General features: G+C 39.3%; 1 non-coding gene across 1 annotated transcript; it reads right to left on the bottom strand.

Annotated features, from left to right (window-relative positions):
* Positions 1 to 3,382: 3,382 nt before the first annotated feature.
* On the bottom strand, positions 3,383 to 3,489 carry LOC141710080 (small nucleolar RNA R71). Its single transcript, XR_012570619.1, has one exon. It is a non-coding gene; the product is annotated as a small nucleolar RNA R71 (small nucleolar RNA).
* Between the last annotated feature and the right edge of the window lie 5,728 nt (positions 3,490 to 9,217).

Raw genomic sequence — 9,217 nt, 5'->3', positions numbered from 1 at the left:
ATAATAAGTATCTCATCCATGTATAAATTATCATGTTAGTCCATCATTTATCCTTTAAAAAATTGTTTGTTATATTTTAAAATGTACATATTTTTTTCATAGAAATGTTCCCCTAAAATATATAGAAGATATACTTCATCTCAAAATGTATCTATGTTGATCTTTCATTAATTTCTCAAAATATATAGAAATTGTTTTCATTAATTATATTTTCAATTGGTTCCAACATCCTGTAAATAAATATATAATAAAATAAAAAATTCAATCTAAAAAGTATGTTTATCCATACATACCCCACCAATATACATTAATAATAGTTTAATGCTTCTTTTTATTAACTAATATCAATTTTTTTTTATTTGTTCGACTAAAATAGGCAAAAATGCAAAAAGATGATGCAGGAACGGGTAACGTGTGTACATTTTCAAAGCCTTGAAAAGTTTATTTCTTGTTACCCAGAAAAAATATTGAAAAATAATAAGAGCTCTGTTAAAGTTATTACATCATGGCCATCACATCAGCCCTCCTAGTCATGCCGACCTCAGCCAAACTTGGTCCCCAAGTTTGACAATGTAGCAGCACTGTAGTGTCACTATAGCAGCAGGTAGTTTTGTCTAGAAATTCATTTTTCTGTTATGTAAATAGATAAGCTTCCATAAGCCATACAAGAGTTTATACTTTCTCTTACATTGTTTCTTGCTTCCACACACACGCTGCCTTCATACACACACACAACACAGCTTGTACACATATCTCTCACATACACAAGCTTGTTACTATAAACATATTCACACAAGTTTTATCATGGTATCAGAGCAAGTGTAAGCTCCTGACCTCCCTCTACCCACTTTCAGACATTACCTTTAACGCCACCATCTTTTCCGGCGAGTCAGCTCGTTGTGACATTATCACAAACACTTCGCGTGCAACTCAGCCAACTACACAGTAACATAAAACAGAGCCAAGAACTCACCAGCCAAACACTCATCAGTCAAGAGCCAGCAAGCAATTGAAGAAGTTTCCGGCATCCTCATGTCACGAACCTGCCCCTTCCCGCCTTCTTGCTCTTTGTAACATTTAGCCAAATAGTTGGTTGGTTCTATTTTGAAACAAGACATAACAAAGTTTTGCTCTTCTTACAAGCACATCAACTCTGACAAGCCTCTGTTCATCCTCCGACGAACCTCCGCCAAATATTCCTGTCACTCTTTCTCTCTCCGGTCACAACCAGCATCACAACAGATCAATACAACGAGTTACTCAAGTCGTTCAAACTCACTGATTCTCGAGTAGTAAAGTACCACAACTGAAGCTCTAGTTGTTAAGTGGCATTTATGTCCACTAAGAACGTCCTATAAAGGCTTTAATTGGTATTTTGTACTCAAGTATTTTACTTATTTGATTCGTTTTTGTAGTGTTTTGCATTTCAGGCATAAATAAGGGATCAAGGAGATTTATCATTGCTTTGGTGCAAAATTGGTGTTAGGAAGGTGCTATGGAAGATTGCTCGTTGAATGCCATCATAAGCCAACAAAAGAAGAAGAAATAATTAGTTTTTCCAGAATGTCAGCGTGCCTGCACCAGAACAACAGAAGGACAGCGCTCCCGCGCTGGGGGAGAGCGCGCGACAGCGCCGGGTCGGGTTTTCAAAATTCTGTTTCTACTTGGATTTTGAGATTTTGAAGCCCAGGATTATTCTACAGCATATATAAAGCCTAAAAAGACATTTTTCATAACGGAGCTTAAGAAGAAGACAACGAGAAGACCTAAGAGCACAAATACAACCAAGGCGAAGATCTAGTTTTCTTGTGATTCTTTGTGATAAGTTGTAATCTTGGATGCTAGTTTTCTTGTTTTGTTGAACATATACTCTTGTTTAACGTACTTTGTTTATTATTCAGTTTATAAAGACTTAGTTTATTATACCATGCTTTCAGCAGAACCCACGGTGATGATGAGTTCGGTTATGGGCTAATCGTCATCGTGAGGTTCTAGCGGATTCACTTATGGATTTCAATAGTTAATTTATTTCGATACCTTAGTGTGTGGTGATTGTATGATTTCCTAATATTGGTTGTGCTTATTCGTCTTATGAGCGTCGCAAACTTATAAGATAGCGTGTTAATCTCTATTGAAACGAAAGTGAATATAGGGGTTTAGAACTTGCCATGCTAGCATTAGTTCATGTATTTGATATGCATGATTCGTAGGTAATTTTAACCATCTTACTTGCTCTATGTAATCACAATAGATAACTTGCGCATTAAACCGTCATGTTGTCAAATTCTATAGACATATAGGGTATCAATATAATTTGTGTCTATTCAGCTTCTATCTCTTTTATGGATGTCTGGTAGTAGGGTATTTGTGCAACGAAAATTGGTGTTTACTAGTTTCGTGTTGTCTGATTAGTTGTCATCACCATTGCATGCTAAGGTTAAGAACAATGAATTTGAATGAAGTAGTAATGAAGTTAGAATCCCATGTTTGTCTCATATAGTAAATCAAAACTTTTAATCTCTTAGTTAATTGTGTGTTAGGTAATTCTTAGTTATAAACAATCTCAACTTGTTATCATCTTAGCATTGAATAATAACCATACCATTGTTGCATAAGTGCATAGATTGAAGTTAACCTAAACTAGTCTCTGTGGGAATAAACTAGAATTAATTCTATATTACTTGTGAATGCGTATACTTGCGTGAATATTAGTGTGTGTTTTCGTCCTAACAAGTTCTTGGCGGCGCTGTCGGGGACTCGATGTTATTTTTAGTTTATGTGCTTGACATCAGTGGTCGTTAAAGTTCATTGACTAGGATATTTTACTTACTTGTTTGCTTGTTGCTTTTTCAGGTACTCTGAGAGCATTTATGCTAACGCGTTCTCGAAATCGCAATCGCAAGAGAACACTGGATAAAGCGGAGGAAGAAGTTTTAGTAGTGGAAGAAGTTCTTGTAGAATAGGAGAAAGTTGAAGAAGAAGCTCTTGTTGCAATGGATGAACCAGAAGCAAATAAAAAGGCTTTGATGGACTACTTTCAGCCGAATATCAATGATATTCAGTCTAACATTATCAGACCAGCCATCGTGGCTAACACTTTTGTAATCAAGGCTAGCACGATTCAGATGGTGCAGAACTCGGTTCAGTTTGGGGGTTCTCCGATGGAAGAGCCCAACATGCATATTACAGATTTCATCGAGATCTGCGACACTTTCAATTCAACAATATCTCTGAAGATGCTATTAAGTTGAGGTTGTTCCCATTCTCTCTTAAAGATAAAGAAAAGTGATGGTTGCATTCTCTACCACCAGGCTCTATCACCAAGTGGGAAAATCTTGCTCAGAAGTTTCTCACTAAATTCTTTCCTATGGCAAAGACAGCTGCAATCAGGAATGCTCTTACTCAATTTACGCAGCAATCGGGAGAATCTTTGTGTAAAGCTTGGGATCGTTATAAGGAGATGATTAGATAGTGTCCTCATCATGGGATGCCTGACTGGATGATCATTAACTACTTTTATAATGGTTTGTGTGTGATTTCTAGACCCATGCTTGATGCAGCATCAGGTAGAGGCTTATGGGCTAAGAGCTACGAGGAAGCTTATGATTTGATTGAACTAATGGCTACTAATGAATATCAAAACCCTTCTCAGAGACTAGCTCAAGGCAAAGTAGCAGGAATTCTGGAGGTAGATGAAACTACTATTATAGCTGCTCAGCTTAAGGCTTTGACGATGAAGGTGGATTCTTTGGCTAATTATTGAGTTAATCAGATTACTAGTGTCTGTGAGCTTTGTGTTGATGCCTATGAGATGGAGCAGTGTGATATTTCTAGTGAATCAGCTCAGTTCGTGAGCAACTTTCAGAGGTCGCAACAACCAGTTCCATCCACCTATCATCCCAACAACCGAAATTATCCTAACTTCAGTTGGAGCAAAACTCATAATGCGGTGCAACATCCTTATCAACAATATGCAGTAAAATAATACAACCTTCTTGGTTTTCAGCAACCGCAATATGTACCAAGACATTAACTCCAACTGTAACAATCTAATGAAAAGTCTAAATTGGAGAAGTTGAGGCTCATGTGCAAGAGACAAACGGTTTCTATCAAGACCTTGGAGAATCAAATTGGGCAGATTGCCAATGCCTTACTGAAGCGATAACCTGGTACACTCCCTAGTGACACAGAAGTTCCAAGCAAGAATGAAGCAAAAGAGCATGTTAAGACAATTACATTGAGGTCTGGGAAGGTTACGAATCTCAAAAAATCTCAAATTTCAGAATCTAAAGATGTGGCTGAAGAAGAAGTACAGAAGAAAGAAGAAGTAGAACCTAGGAAGAAAACTGTGGAACGCACTCCTCCTGAGGGTAATACAGGGGAGAAACAGGTCTATCCTGCACCTTCTTTTCCTAAGAGGCTGCAGAAGCAAAATTTGGATAAGCAGTTTGTAAAGTTTCTGGAGGTGTTCCAGAAACTTCATATCAACATACCTTTCGCTGAAGCTCTTGAACAGATGCCTAGTTATGCGAAGTTTATGAAAGGTATTCTCTCTCGGAAGGTGAAGCTCGATGATTTAGAGACCGTAGCTCTAACGGAGGAATACAGTGTTGTGCTGCAACAAAAGTTGCTTCCGAAGCTTAAAGATCCTGGAAGCTTCACTATTCCTTGCACCATCGGAAAAGTATCATTCTACAAATGCTTATGTGACTTGGAAGCTAGCATCAATTTGATGCCTTTTTCTATCTTCAAGAAGATGGACTTACCTGATCCAAAGCCTACTTATATGTCCTTGCAGTTGGCCGATCATTCTATTACATATCCATGAGGCATTATGGAAGATGTCTTGGTCAAAGTGGACAAACTCATCTTTCCTGCTGATTTTGTAATTCTTGATTTTGAGGAGGATAAGAATATTCCCATAATCTTGGGAAGACCATTCTTGGCTACGGGCCGAACCTTGATTGATGTGCAAAAGGATGAGCTCACTATGCGAGTACTGGATCAGGATGTGACTTTTAATGTGTTCAATGCCATAAAATTCCCTACTGATAATGAGGAGTGCTTAAAAGTGGAGTTGGTCGATTCCGTGGTTACTTCAGAACTTGATCAAATGCTAATGTATGATGCCTTAGAGAAGGCCTTGTTGGAAAATTCAGATAGTGAAGATGATGAAGGTGATGAGCAGTTGCAATATTTGAATGCTTCTCCTTGAAAGCGAGTGATGAATATGCCGTTTGAATCTCTTGGATTAGAAGAGCTGAAAAATTCTCCAAAGTGCCTCAAGCCATCTATTGAGGAAGCACCTACACTCGAGTTTAAACTATTGCCTGAACACTTAAGGTATGTTTTTTTAGGTGATGCATCTACTTTTCTTGTTATTATTGCATCTGACCTTTCAGGTAGTGATGATGAAACGCTCTTGAGAATTCTAAGAGAATTCAAATCGACAATTGGATGTAGCAGATATCAAGGGAATCATCCCTTCTTATTTCATTCATAAAATTCTGCTAGAGGAAGGTAGCAAGCCTACTGTTGAGCAACAGAGAAGGCTAAATCCAATAATGAAAGAGGTTGTGAAGAAGGAAATTCTCAAGTGGCTAGATGCAGGTATCATTTATTCTATTTCTGACAGTTATTGGGTGAGTCCAGTTCAGTGTGTGTCGAAGAAAGGAGGTATCACCGTGGTAGCTAATTAAAAGAATAAGCTCATTCCTACTCGAACAGTCACGGGGTGGAGAGTTTGTATGGATTACAGAAAGCTGAACAAGGCCACGGGGAAGGATCACTTTCATCTTCTGTTTAATGATCAAATGCTTGACAGGTTGGCTGAGCATGAATATTATTATCTTCTGGATGGCTATTCGGGTTATAATCAGATTTGCATTGCTCCAGAAGATCAGGAAAAGACTACCTTCACTTGTCCGTTTGGTACTTTTACCTTCGAAAGAGTTCCTTTTGGGTTGTGTGGTGCACTTGCCACATTTCAGAGATGCACGATGGCCATTTTTTCTGAAATGATTGGTCATAATGTGGAGGTGTTCATGGACGATTTCTCTATGTTCAGTGATTCTTTTGACGAGTGCTTGCAAAATTTTGGCGCCATTCTTAAAAGGTGTGTTGAGACCAATCTGGTTCTCAACTAGGAGAAATGTCACTTTATGGTGCAACGGGGCATCATTATTGGGCACAAGGTCTCTAGTAAGGGTCTTGAGGTGGACAAAGCCAAGGTGAGGGTAATTAAAAATCTTCCCCCACCAATTTCAGTTAAGGGAGTTCGCAGCTTTCTTGGTCATGCGGGTTTCTATAGGCGGTTTATCAAGGACTTCTCTAAAATCTCTAAACCCATGTACAATCTTTTGGAGAAATATGTCCCTTTCAAGTTTGATGACGAGTGTCTAGCTACTTTTGAGAGCTTAAAGAAGAGTTTGATCACAACACCTGTCATAACTGTACCTGATTGGAATGAGCGTTTTGAGATGATGTGCGATGCAAGTGACTATGCAGTTGGAGCAGTTCTTGGGCAGAGGAAGAACAATATATATCATGTGGTCTACTATGCTAGTAAGACCCTCAATGGTGCTCAACTAAACTATACTACTAATGAGAACGAACTCTTAGCCATTTTCTACAGTTTTGAAAAGTTTTGATCTTATTTGCTTGGGATGAAGGTGACAGTTTTCAGTGATCACGCTGCTATTCGCTATCTCGTCTCGAAGAAGGACTCGAAGCCTAGATTGATTCGATGGGTTGTTTTACTTCTGGAGTTTGAGTTGGAGATCAAGGATAGAAAAGATACTGAGAATCAAGTTTCTGATCATCTCTCTCATTTAGAAGATCCAAGTATGATTTCACAGGATAAGACATTAATTAATGAATCTTTTCCCGATGAACAATTGTTTGGGGTGCAAGAGGAAGAACCGTGATTCGCAGATATTGAGAACTACTTGTGAGCAATATTATGCCTCCAGATTTATCTTCTGCTCAAAGGAAGAAGTTTTTTCATGAGGTGAAGTGGTACATGTGGGATGAGTCATTTTTATTTAGGCATGGAGCTGACCAAATCATCAGGAGATGTATTCGGCATAGCGAGACGGAGGGTATCTTGCGAGACTGTCATTCGACTGTTTATGGAGGCCACTATGGTGGAGAGAAGACAACAGCTTGTATCCTTCAAGCAGGATTCTTTTGCCCTATATTATTTAAGGATGAACATCAATTCATTTTAAAGTGTGATCGCTGCCAGCGTGTGGGTAATATATCCAAGAGGGATGAGATGCCTCTTAATATACTTCTCGAGATTAAGGTCTTCGATGTTTGGGGAATTGACTTCATGGGGCCATTTATCTCTTCTTGCAATAATCAGTATATCTTATTGGCGGTTGATTATGTCTTAAAATTGGTTGAATTCGAGGCTTTGCCGACGAATGATGCAAAGGTAGTGCTTAATTTTCTTCATAAGCAGATATTAACAAGATTTGGGACTCCGAGAGTCATAATCAGTTGACGAGGGATCGCATTTCTGTAATCGCAAGTTCACTGCTATGATGCAAAAATATAATGTGAATCATCGTATTGCTACAACCTACCATCCTCAGACTAATGGTCAAGCTGAGGTATCTAACATAGAGATCAAGCGTATTCTAGAGAAAGTTGTATGTCCATCAAGGAAGGATTGGTCTTTGAAGATGATTGAAGCTGTGTGGGCGTATCGAACAGCATAAAAGACTCCGCTAGGCATGTCACCATTTTAGTTGGTTTATGGTAAGGTTTGTCATTTGCCTGTGGAGCTCGAGCATAAGGCGTATTGGGCTTTGAAGTAGTTAAACCTTGATATGGATGTAACTGGTAAGAAAAGGATGCTTCAATTGAACGAAATCGATGAGTTTCGACTTCAAGCGTATGAGAATAACAAAATGTACAAGGAGAAAGTTAAGAGGTGGCACGACAGGGGTCTAATGCTCAAATCATTTGTTTCGGGGCAACAGGTTCTTTTATTCAACTCTCGTCTCCGTCTTTTTCCTAGAAAATTGAAGTCACGATGGTCAGGGCCGTTTGCTGTCAAAACTGTGTTTCCACATGGAGCGGTGAAGATTCTTGAGAATGATCCAGGCCAAGCGTTCAAGGTAAATGAACAGTGGTTGAAGCATTACTATGGAGATGCGGCAAACTGGGAGGTGGTTAGTGTCATTTTATTGTCCACTTGATCGCGGATTTCTACGTCAAGCTAGCGACGTAAACCAAGCGTTTCTTGGGAGGCAACCCAAGTTTGTTGTACATTAGTAGATAGAGGAAGAAGAAAATAAGATGAAAATTACAAAAAAAATCAGAAAAAGAAAACAATTCAGTGTCAACTCTAGTAGCATGGCATGCCCGCATTGAGAAGCAGGGCGGCCACGCTGAAAGTACAGTAGATGTGCGCGCCCGCGCTGGTATGCGGGGTGGCCGCGCTAGTTTTCTAGAAGCACGGTGCGCCCGCGCTAGCTCTCTATAACTGAAAAAGGCAGAAAATTGGGAATTCATCGTAAAATCATATTCCAACCGAATTTCCCTCTCCCACTTCCCATATTTCCCTCTTCAAAAATCAATTCCATTACTCCTATTATTTCCATAATCAATTCCCACTTCTTTTCCAAAACTAATTCCTAAACCCTATATACACACACACACACTTATACACAATCATCTCCATCACTTCTCAATTCTCAAACCTAAATCTCTCTTATACACATCTTTTCTCTCAAACTTATTCAAATTTAATGGCATCCAAGAGATAAATAACTTAAGTTAGCAGCAACACCACCGATTCTTCAAGTGTTGGGGGTGTAAGGCCCAGGTTTTCTACTCCGGAGGCTGAAGCGGAGTATACGAGGTTGTTGTCGAAACCAATAGCCAGGGAGAGAGGATTTCTACCATCGGGGAGGGATGGTAAGTTGCTTGAGATGATTCTGGAGATGGGTTGGGTAGCTTTTTGTGAGACACCCGTTGTTGTGCCCATATGTGTGGTTCACGAGTATTACGTGAATGCGAAGGCGGATACGAATGGTTTTAATGTGGTGAGGGGGTTGTCGGTGGATTACAATGCTGAAACTATTCGGAGGGTGATAAATCAGCCCGAGAGACAGCCGAGTCAGGATGATTGGGTAACAAAGATCGGCGAGGATTTTAACTTGGATTTGATTGTTGCTACGTTGTGTGTTCCTGAGACTCACTGGAA

This window comes from Apium graveolens, chromosome 2, assembly GCF_009905375.1.
Source record: "Apium graveolens cultivar Ventura chromosome 2, ASM990537v1, whole genome shotgun sequence".
In the NCBI taxonomy this organism is placed as follows: Eukaryota; Viridiplantae; Streptophyta; class Magnoliopsida; order Apiales; family Apiaceae; genus Apium; species Apium graveolens.
This window is presented reverse-complemented; position numbering and strand designations above follow the sequence as displayed.